This window comes from Poecilia reticulata, chromosome 13 (genome assembly GCF_904066995.2).
Source record: "Poecilia reticulata chromosome 13, P_reticulata-male-v2, whole genome shotgun sequence".
NCBI classification, from domain to species: domain Eukaryota; kingdom Metazoa; phylum Chordata; class Actinopteri; order Cyprinodontiformes; family Poeciliidae; genus Poecilia; species Poecilia reticulata.
In genome coordinates this window covers 29,635,004-29,645,639 of record NC_088842.1, presented here as the reverse complement: position 1 = coordinate 29,645,639, position 10,636 = coordinate 29,635,004, and the positions used below count along the sequence as shown (strand labels likewise).

General features: G+C 40.3%; 1 protein-coding gene across 1 annotated transcript in view; it reads left to right on the top strand.

The window, feature by feature from the left end:
* Positions 1–7,123: 7,123 nt before the first annotated feature.
* cdon (cell adhesion associated, oncogene regulated) overlaps positions 7,124–10,636 on the top strand; it is a 63,296-nt gene continuing 59,783 nt past the window's right edge. Inside the window, exon 1 of the mRNA XM_008426440.3 lies at positions 7,124–7,631. The gene's annotated coding sequence lies outside the window, so the exon portion shown is untranslated. The remainder of the gene's footprint in view (positions 7,632–10,636) is intronic.

Below are 10,636 nucleotides of genomic sequence, written 5' to 3'. Positions count from 1 at the left end.
TGAGTATCGTTTTCATCCAGCCCTGTTTAGTACTGTAATTTTTTCCCCTTTGCTGAATAAACACATTTAAATAAACACGCTTCATTTTCCCCAAATTTACGTGGAACACTATAAAAGATTAATATAACTTAAGATTTTTACATGTTTACCAGAGTAGGTAGTAACTAGCTACATTTACTCAATTACTTTACTTGAGTAACTTTTCTAAAAATTACTTTTAGGAGTATTTTTATCATGGTGAACTTTTTACTTTTACTTGAGTTATTAAGTATTTCTACTCTTACTTGAGTCAAATTTCTGGGTTTTCTACCCACTGAATGAAAAGCAAACATGTTTTAACCAATAGTTCACCAGACACACACCTGCAGTTTTTATTAAAGGTTCATAATTTTTTTTAAAGATACTGACTTGGAAACATTTTCTTTTGCCTATTTTTTTTTATTTTTGTGCTACCTACATGAACTATTGTCGTTTTGGACTTTAAAATAGAAACATTTCCACTTCACTCTGCATTTTGGTTCATCTGATGATGTAGTTTTTAAATATTAAATGATTTATCAGTTACGTGGGTAAACTTTCTACCAAATATTTTTGTAATGTTGAGTAATTTCTTAGACGGCTACTTTTTACTTTTACTTCAGTACAGTTTTTGGTACTTTACCCCCTCTGACCAGGATTGACATTTATAGAGGAGAGATACTGACAAATTGTTTCATTTCATGTTAAAGGTTTCTGATTTGATATCATTAACAGAATCTGCGAACATAAAAACTTTGCTGTAGTATTTTGTCCCGCTGGGTAACTAATAAACGTTTAGTGAAAGAGTCTGTTTTTGTTCTTATCTGAAAGTGTCTTTTAATAGCTCTGAGGGAGTCGAGCGTCACTCGGCCTCCTGCTGTCAGAGCCAACAGACGGCGCTCTGCTTCACAGGCCATAAACACTCTGGTGACAGTGGTCAGGCTTATTATCCTCACACCCAGCCACAACAAGCTGGATGTCCCAACTTCAAACCGCCCAGCCCGCAGAGCTCAAATCCCTTGTTAGCGTGGCTCCTCAGCCAGGTGCAGAAAGTCGGTATTTTAGTGTGAGCTGCTTGCGTCTTCCAGCCAGACGTCAACAAGTAATCTCATATTGGCTAAACGTGCTGGAATCTTTCTGATCAGGACGGAGGACATGTTGGAGGCCCGTATGGGTTGAGTTTGCGGGTCAGGAGTCGGTGCTGCTTTGCCTGGGGAATGTTTCTGCTGCTATCCGAGGCGAGCTGCGCTGGACCCCAGGGGGCCAGAGACAGCCGGGCTCTGAGTGGATGAGAAGTGTCTGCGCTGTCAGCTCTGGTTCCCAGCGTGGCCTTTCTCCCCTCCTGCCCCCACAGCGCCACTCCGCTGCCGCTTTTGTGTGTGGACCGTGCTCCCTGCGGACTCGCCGCTCTCTCTGGCCTTTCACATGCGACTGTGTCCAATCACCCGGCGCTCCCTCCTCCTCTGGATCTGGAGCCTCTGTCTCCATCTCCAACCAGCGCCTGACCCGATACACTGCCAGAGAGCTGAATACCTGCCTGAAGAGAAACTGGTATGTTGGCCAGGAAATTAAATTGTGACAACATGCAAACCGGACTTTCCTCAAGGTTTCAGATGTTTGTGGGAATCTTTGACTTTTCTTCCAGAAACACGTTTGTGAGATCAAACACCAGCTGTATGGGTAAAGCTGTTGCCTTGCAGCAAGAAGGCTCTGGGTTCGATTCCCGGCCTCGGTCTTTCTGCATGGAGTTTGCATGTTCTCCCTGTGCATGGTGGGTTTTCTCCTGGTACTCCGGTTTCCTCCCACAGTCCAAAAACATGACTGTCAGGTTAATTGGCCTCTCTAAGTTGTCCCTAGGTGTGAGTGTTTGTGTGCATGGTTGTTTGTCCTGTGTGTCTCTGTGTTGCCCTGCGACAGACTGGTGACCTGTCCAGGGTGAACCCGCCTCTCGCCCGGAATGTTAGCTGGAGAGGCACCAGCACCTCCTGACCCACTGAGGGACAAGGGTGCAAGAAAATGGATGGCTGGATGGAACACCAGCTGCATTTTCATCATAATTGTGCAAATCTTTGTCTACATTCTGCTAATGTTGAAAGAACTGCATGTTGATTCAACCATCATCTAAGTTTTGATCTATTTTAGTTTATTTTATATTGAATCAAAGCTTAAGAATCAACACTGATTCCTTAAAATATTCATCTTTTCTAAAGTAACTTACTATGTAAAGCCCATTAGAAGAGTTTTTTACCATTGAGTTTATGCTGCTGGGTACAGTTATCTTTGTCTATATTCTGTTAACATAAAACAGAAAAAACACATTTTTGCCATTTTGGTGTTTCCATATTATTTACATATTTGCTCAAACTGTCACCATGTCATGGCAGTAAAACATTAGCCAGATAATCTGTAAAAACATCCATCTCATCTCTGAGCTGCTACAGAACAAAAACAACCAATCAGACCCAGGAAAAGGGGCTTAGCGCTGTCAATCATTCTCGTAAACACGCTGCTAAATGTGCAAATTGCACAGAAACAACTTACTGTTACAAGAATACAATTGATATGGTTCATTGGTGGCTACGCTAACAGGCTATGGAAGCTACTATGTATGCAGCGTTTTGGAGAAATTGTATTTGATTTTACAGAAGAGCTTTGGATTCAACACGTTCGAAAGATACACAACGTTTTATGAACTGTGCGATGCTGTGAGGGGTCTGGTGGAGCCGGCTGCACGTTGTCCAAAAAAAAAAAAAACCCACCATCCTTCCGCCACTTCCTGTTGTCTTTTTTGTCGTTTTCACCAGTAGCAACATCCGGCTGTTGTGGATGTTGATTTGTGAAAAAATGTGTTTGCTTCAATAATTTCTTAACATTGATGACAAAGTGCTACAACATGGGAAAATGTCTTGTTATAAGAGAAATAATCTGCCAGGGGAACCAGCAGCTTTTCATCAATACTGAGGAATTATTGATTAAAACAAGCTCCTGTTTCTTTTCTTCAAAAGTTACTTGTAAGTTAGTTTGGTCTCATTTCAAGTGAACTAAAATATTTGCACTAGAAACTAGACCTAAAATACTTGGTAAGATTTTGTGTTTTTGCAGTGAAGGTTCATAAGCAGCCAGATGAGTTTAGCAGGAGGGCAGAATAAATGAGTTTTTACTTTAATATACATAAACAAACCTTTATGCAAGCTATCAAATATGGTAACCGTGTTTATTAATGCAAAATAAAAGATAAGGATGTAAACAGACATACAGAGGCCATTTAAAATGATCAGTTTCTCTGATTTTACTCTCTATAGGTTCATGTTTGAGTAAAATGAAGTTTGTTCTTTTATTCTATGAAGTACTGACAACATGTCTGAAATTCTAAGCAGAAGTTTTGTATTTATTTGCAGAAAATGCTTTCATACCTCAAACAATGCAAAGAAAAACAAGTTCATATTCGTTTAGAAGCAACAATACCTCAGAAATCAGTATTTGGTGGAGGAACCAGGAGGTTTCCAGTGCAGTGGGCTCTGTATGTCCTCCATCCATAACGTTGTTTCCCAAAACCTTTCTGTGCCTGAAGGTTTGCTGAATTTGGCCTTGGCCAACCGAAGCCCCCCAGTGAGTTCGTCTAACATGTGCAGGACGAGCTGCCACCTTGCAGGAGGCTCCTCTGTCAGACGGCGAGCTGCACCTGCAGCCTGCAGCAGGGTGGGCCACCAAGCACACACTGGAACACATAAGTGCTTCTTCAGAGCTGATTATGCTGTTTACTCATGCCCATACGCACAGCAGATGACTGTTTGCCTCCGACTGCTCCCTCTCTGCTGCATTTCTGAGCAGGCGTCTCTCCAAGTCAGGGGAATGGTTTGCAGAACACTCAGGCTGTCTAAACAGCAGAGGACTTTTCAGAAACACAGTTTATTTTGTTGAGCTGTTCTCAAAAAGAAACAGATTATTCCACATTAAATAAAGATGACGCCAATCTTTGATGCAGTGTTTGTAACTGGGGTCTTAAACAGAAAGTGTTTCAACTTAGCAGAAGTCCTGAGTCATCAATTTTTCATTTTGTATTACGACCTTCAGGCTTTCTGAAGGTCTTTTCAGGTCTTTTCTTTTGTTGTTTTTCTTTGGGTTTTAGCTTGTTATCCATGTATTTTCAGTTTATGACCTGACTGGACTGAGATTGAAGTTTTCGTTTGTTTACCTGATAACCTGCTTAACTTATTATATATATAGTTATTTAGAGAAAGAAGACTCCAAAGTAAAATGAATGAACCAGTGTCATATTTAAACATCCATCCATTTTCTTTACACCCTTGTCCCTTGGTGGGTCGTGAGGGTTGCTGGTGCCTCTCCAGCTAACGTTCTGGGCGAGAGGCTGGGTCACCCTGGACAGGTCGCCTGTCTGTCGCAGGGCAACACAGAGACACACAACCATGCACACACACACTCACACCTAGGGGCAATTTGGAGAGGCCAATTAACCTGACAGTCATGTTTTTGGACTGTGGGAGGAAACCGGAGTACCCGGAGAAAACCCACCATGCAAAGGGAGAACATGCAAACTCCATGCAGAAAGACCAGGAATCGAACCCAGAACCTTCTTGCTGCAAGGCAAGCATTAAGACGCTACCTTCAATGAAGACGTCATAATTTAACAGGAATGTTTACGTGTTTCAATAGAAAGTCACTAAAATGGTTTTAAACATAGCAAAAAAACCAAACAAAAAAACCCAACTTATTTTAAATCATTTCTTTAAACACACACTGCACAACTTGGACTGAAACTGGAAACTCTCTGAGACTTAAAAAACGCCTGGAGGTCAAACACAGTTCACAAAACTACAAGAAGTCAAATAATTTAAAGGCCAAACAATCTTGAAGGAATATATTTCCAAATTTCGCACTAAAGATATTTAATTTTGCTAAACATTCTAATTCCTACTGTTATATCAGTTTTCAAATGCATTTGTTGAGATTTTTACACAAAAAATAAAACTTGTCTAGCATCAGACAAAAAACTGACAAGATAAAAATGTAAATAAAATCTTAACTATGCAAAGTAATTTCTTGAAAAACAAGAAAAAGTGAAAGATTACAGCAAAATAATTTATTTCAAAGTGGAATATGTAAAAAATAATTAAAACATGACATTTTGTATCTGAATTGTTAAAATAAAAATATAACAATTAAGAAAAACTAAACAGAAGTAATATTTATATTATTTTCATAAAAGCAGACCGCAAAAATTACCCAATAACCCCAATGCTTAATCTCAATCCAAGTTATGCAGACACTTTGTCTGCGCTATTGAAAATTCCATCCGTCTGAGATTAGCCTGGCCATGTACCAATACTTTTTTACTATTTTATTATCTAAGTGTGATATATTGTCAAACTTCTGGACTTTGGGAGACTTTGTGGTGTTTTTAATGACACATTTACACAATAAACTCGGGAGTCCATTGTTCTCTAAGTAAACAAAGGGCACAAAGTTTCCATTTGAGAGAAAATCTAAGCAAAATACTTTTTATGGCAGAGTTTAGAAACTACAATGCAAAAGTAAAACAAAATTTCAAAAAGGAATCGGAAACTAAAGTATCGATCTGATATTGATACCGATTTGGTATCAATATTATTGATCCACCCTCCTCTAACGGTCAGTTAATCTTTAGACGTGAAGGAAAACAAACATTGATAAAATGATGACGTCACAGCAAAAGTATGGACCCTGTCCTGGCACATTGTTGATCCTAACACACGCGCACGCACACACACACACACACACACACACACACACACACACACACACACACACACGCACACACACACACGCACACACACTATTTACTCTGTGTGTAAATGTGTTAGCTCACATTTGTAGCTAACACTGACACACCTGCAGATCAACAATGTATTTATTGGACTAATTCAGTAGACTTTTCTTGATTTTACACCCGGCAACAGAAGTATTACTTCTCAGATTTTTAAATTGAGTTTTTTATTTTAAGTTTTCGACTGGGTTGTTTAATATCGATTTGATTATTGGTGGGGAATTTTATATTGATCTTTTTAAAATGCTTTGGTCACATGTGTTAAACTCAAGGTCCAGGGGCCAAATCTGGCCCGCCACAGCTTTTTATGTGACCCTACAGAATCCAGACACTAAATTACATCAAGTGCCTTAACTCTGTCAATCAACCCTGTGTATGTGATGCTAAAGTTGCTAATGGCAGACAAAGAACTTATCATTCAAAACCATTTCTCAGCCGTCATCAGTGGCTATGCTAACTAGCCTTAGCATTCATGGCAGGTTCTGACCTGGGGAACTAGCTGTTGCTTAGCATAGAGAAAAGGGAAGGGTGTGAGCAGCACATACACAAGTATAATTAGCAGTGAGAAAATCTGTGATTTTGACTGGAAGAAGTCACAAAAACAATCGTGAAACCGTGGAGACACTGATGAATCTAAAAGAAGTTCAGTGTTAGTTTGGAAGATGACCCAAAATGTCCTAGTAAAAGTAAAAAGTATCCGTCCAAGAAACGACTCCAGTAGAAAGTTATTTGTTAAAAAGGCGACCCAAGTGCAGAGAGATGATCAAATTAACACTTTTAATATTTAAAAATTACATCATCAAACCAAACAAAATATAAAATTAAGTGGATTTGAAATAACAAAATCAGGCGAATAAATGTTTCCAGATCCGTTTCTTTCAAGAAAAAAAGTTTTGAAACTTTAACAGGAACTGCAGGTGTGTGTCTGAGTCTGGTGAATGTTTGGTTGAAACATCTTTGATTTTCATTCAGTGGGTAAAAAAATCCAGAAATTTTACTCAAGTAAGAGCAGAAAGTAGTAGAAATTCTCCTAAAAGTACTTTTTTCTAAAAAGTTACTCGTGTAAATGTAACTGAGTAAATGTTACCACCCAACTCTCAGTACTTACGGGCCGCAGGGATACTGAGGTTCTACTTTGTGTCACTTGGACCTGTTTGTTACGCGGTTCTTGAAAACATTCGTGATCTTGATTCGGCCCAAAATGAAAATGAGTTTGACACCCGGGCTTAGGCGATTCCTTAACGATGTCCACACGTGTGCTCAGAGGGGGGAAGGAGGAAGTTATTTTCTCGTTAGATTGTAAAACTTGTTAATGCACAGCTCCTTCCCTCCTGCCTCCTCCCGCCCCTCTCCAGGAGCCGTGCCGAGCTGCGGGGCTGGGACATTCCTGGTTTGACGAGCAGCCTGGTCGCTGCCATGATTTGCTGAGCAACTCGACACTGACTGCCTTCAAAGATGCGTGTGTGGAAGAGGCAGCAGTAAGAGACGGGGAGCTTTAGAAGTTGCACTTAACGGGACAGGAACAAGAGGTTTCGGCCCGAAAAACTCGAGCCCAGAACCAGACTGGGGGAAGTTGGCGCACCTTGGCCGCCGAAGCCGATCGCTGCTTTACGGGTCTTAAAGAAAAACAAAAGTTTCCACCTCCGAGAGTTCTCATGTTCCTCCCGTCACCGCGCACTTTGAGCCCGTTTCTAATGGAGGGCCCCGCACGGATTTGGGATCAGAATAATGCGTTTTGCCGCTGCTGAGGGACCCGACGCGTCGCAGCTTTCGCCCTCCTGGAAGAGAGGTAAGGCAGGCGGACAGGGCTCGGGGGAAGGGTCGGTGTGCGCACCGGGGCCGGAGGAGCCTGAGTGGGAATAACAAAAGAAAGGTGACGCTAAAAGGAGCGGTGGTTGCGGTGTTTGGTTAACTCTGGTGAACGGGGGCGCCCCTGCACGGCTCCGAGTTAATACACAGTTTGTGTATGAAGCCACGGCGCAGCATTATGGACTCTGCCTCTGAATGCATGCATTATGCGCCGAGCTGGCCTGGTTTTCTGCGTTATGTTTGCGTTTCGGCACTGCTGGAAACAAGTCCTTCATCTTACAAGGAAATAATGCTGATTTGGAAAAGTTCTGATCAGGAATGACGTGAACTGATCGCGTTAAGATAAATCTGACTGATGGTTTAAAACAGAAAAGCAAGTATGTTCATCTCCAATATGCCTTTATTTTGCTTTTGACGCAAATATTAAAGATACAAAAACAAACGCTTGTTTGAAGCTTAGTTGCTGAATATGAAAAATTTTTGCATTTTTTTGCTTTTCCGGAATATGAAAAGATAACATTATGATATCTGATGATTAATTAGTCAGGCTATCTGCTCAGGTAGTCCAGTTGCAGCTTTAGTTTTAAAACATCCCCCAAACTGATTGGTGTTCCTCCATTAGTTTATAAACAAACACCTGTTTGTATTGTTTAATTAACAGAATCTGAACCTTTTCTGCTGTTCTTTGCTCTTCTGGAGTTTGACAAAAAGATGATATGATGAGTAATTAGTCAGGCTGTCTGCTCAGGTAGTCAGTCCAGTCGCAGCTTTAGTTTTAAAACATTCCCAAAACCTCCATTAGATTTCACGCTTTGTGTTTTTTACCATGGGGAATGTTTCCAAACATGAGATTTAGTTTTCTTTTACACAAAGGAAATGTTTCAGCCAGCGGACTGGCAGTGCACAGCATCAAGAGGGGAAGGTTGGTGTATTTTTTATGCTCCATATAAACAGAGAAGACGCCCACAGAGTCTCTGGCATCCAGTTGGGCTTATAATAGAAAAGTTGATCAACTTTAAAACTGCTTTAAATCTGTTTTATCCCTTGATATTGGCGTTTGGTCCTTTAAACAAATTCATAAGCTTAAAATTTAGATGCAACTTCTTGCTGCTCTCTCTGGGGCGACTTAAATGAAAACAAAAGCTTAAATAAATATTCCATAAACGGCTCTATTGAGTCGTGAACAGTCGCCTTGCACCCTGGTAGAAAGCAGATTTCCTGCAGGCTGTTTTTCTGTTTAAAAAGGACAAACATGTCGCCCTGAACACACCAGTGTTACCTTTACATTTCATCACAACACCAAACACAAAGTTTGGGTTTTTTCCCAAATCTCCTCCAGAGATGGAAAACTTTTTAACCTTTCAGATAAATACTTTGATGATGTCACAAAAGGTGCAAAAAGTAGCGCATTAAGAACGCTACCTTCACTGAAGACGTCATAATTTAACAGGAATGTTTGCGTGTTTAAATAGAAAGTCACTAAAATGGTTTTAAAATCTTGTTTTTTAGACCAGAAAAAGGTTTTAACGGTTATTTTCCAATCTGTTTGAGATTTAATTGTAAGATTCCTAGCACAAATCTTACACTCAGTGATTTTAAACACTTGCTCACTCGTGTCGTCATTTACGTTGATTTTTGTCCCGCATTGCTGGAGTCTGGGGGACGTTTTCAGAGAGACGGACACCCTGAGACGGTTTTGGACCTGGAGTCTGTCTCTTTCTCTCTCACATGCGTGACATGCAGTCAGTGGGACACACATGGCTGCTCTCAGATCAAATCCCTCCCCAAGTTCAAACAGTTGCACATGCATTGTTGCGTCGGCTGCGGGACAGGAAGACGCTTCCGATGGCTTTCAGATCCCTGCGCCGCTTTCGACCAACGCAGAGAGGCTCACTCCTCAGGTCCAGCGTCACGTTTTGGTGCAAAGTGCTTTTGTTTTTGCAGTAATTTGCTTTTTTTTTTTTTAGTTTCTCTCCCTCAGTTTACCTCACTTTAACTTAATTGACTTGATAATGTTGCTAAATTACTGAGCATTTCTCGCTTGCAGCTGTTTTTTCCTCTATTTATGCTTCTATGAAAGCCTCTCAACAAATTGTGAGTACAGATACTTTTGTAAACTTTAACATGTTGTCATGAAAAACAGGACGTATGTAAAAAAAATCTGAATTATTTCAACAATAGCTGCCTTATTCTCAACCCAGTAAACCAGCTAGTTGAGTATTTTTGTCTTAATTGTTTCCTCCTCAGTAAGTCTAAGTTTTCATGACGCTGATTGAATGAGATGTCAGAGTATTTTTTATTTTTTTTAAACTGTTTTTAAAGCATTTTTTTCTCTTTTTTTGGGGGGGAATTAATAAACCATTAGTGGCCCTGGCTCTTATCAGGCCGACCCGCACAAAGCACAACCGCGCCATTAAGAGGGCCTGAATAATCTTTGAGCTATTAGGGCGCTCGTTAATGATAAACACATGTTGCTGTAGGAAAACTATGTTAAGTGGGCAATTTGAATGTAAGCATGTGTAATGATACCAGCCTCTGCTCTCATAATGGCTCTCTTGATTTTTTTCCTAATGTTCGAGAAGCCACATGCACACCAGCAACGACAAATTATGGCTGAGGTTTCATTTAAGGTAAAAAATAAATAAAAAAACAGGAAGTGAGGTCATAGGTGAGTTGTAATCTTGTAGTTATGGCTTCTACACTGTCTGTGCCTTTCTTGGTTAATGTCAAAAAAGAGGAAAAAATGTCAATAAGTGTATTTTTGGGTGATGTAATTGTCACTTTTTTATAATAACCTTAATTACCTCTTTGTTTTAATAATGCGTGATGGATTAGAGGCTGAAGACCAGGTGTGTCAAATGAGAGATAAAAGTTCAGCAATAATTTGGGGAAAACTAAAACTTCTCCAAACAGAGTGATACAGATTTTTATATACTGAAGTCCAGCTCTGACAAGTCTATATGTTGCGTTTTTTACATGGTCATA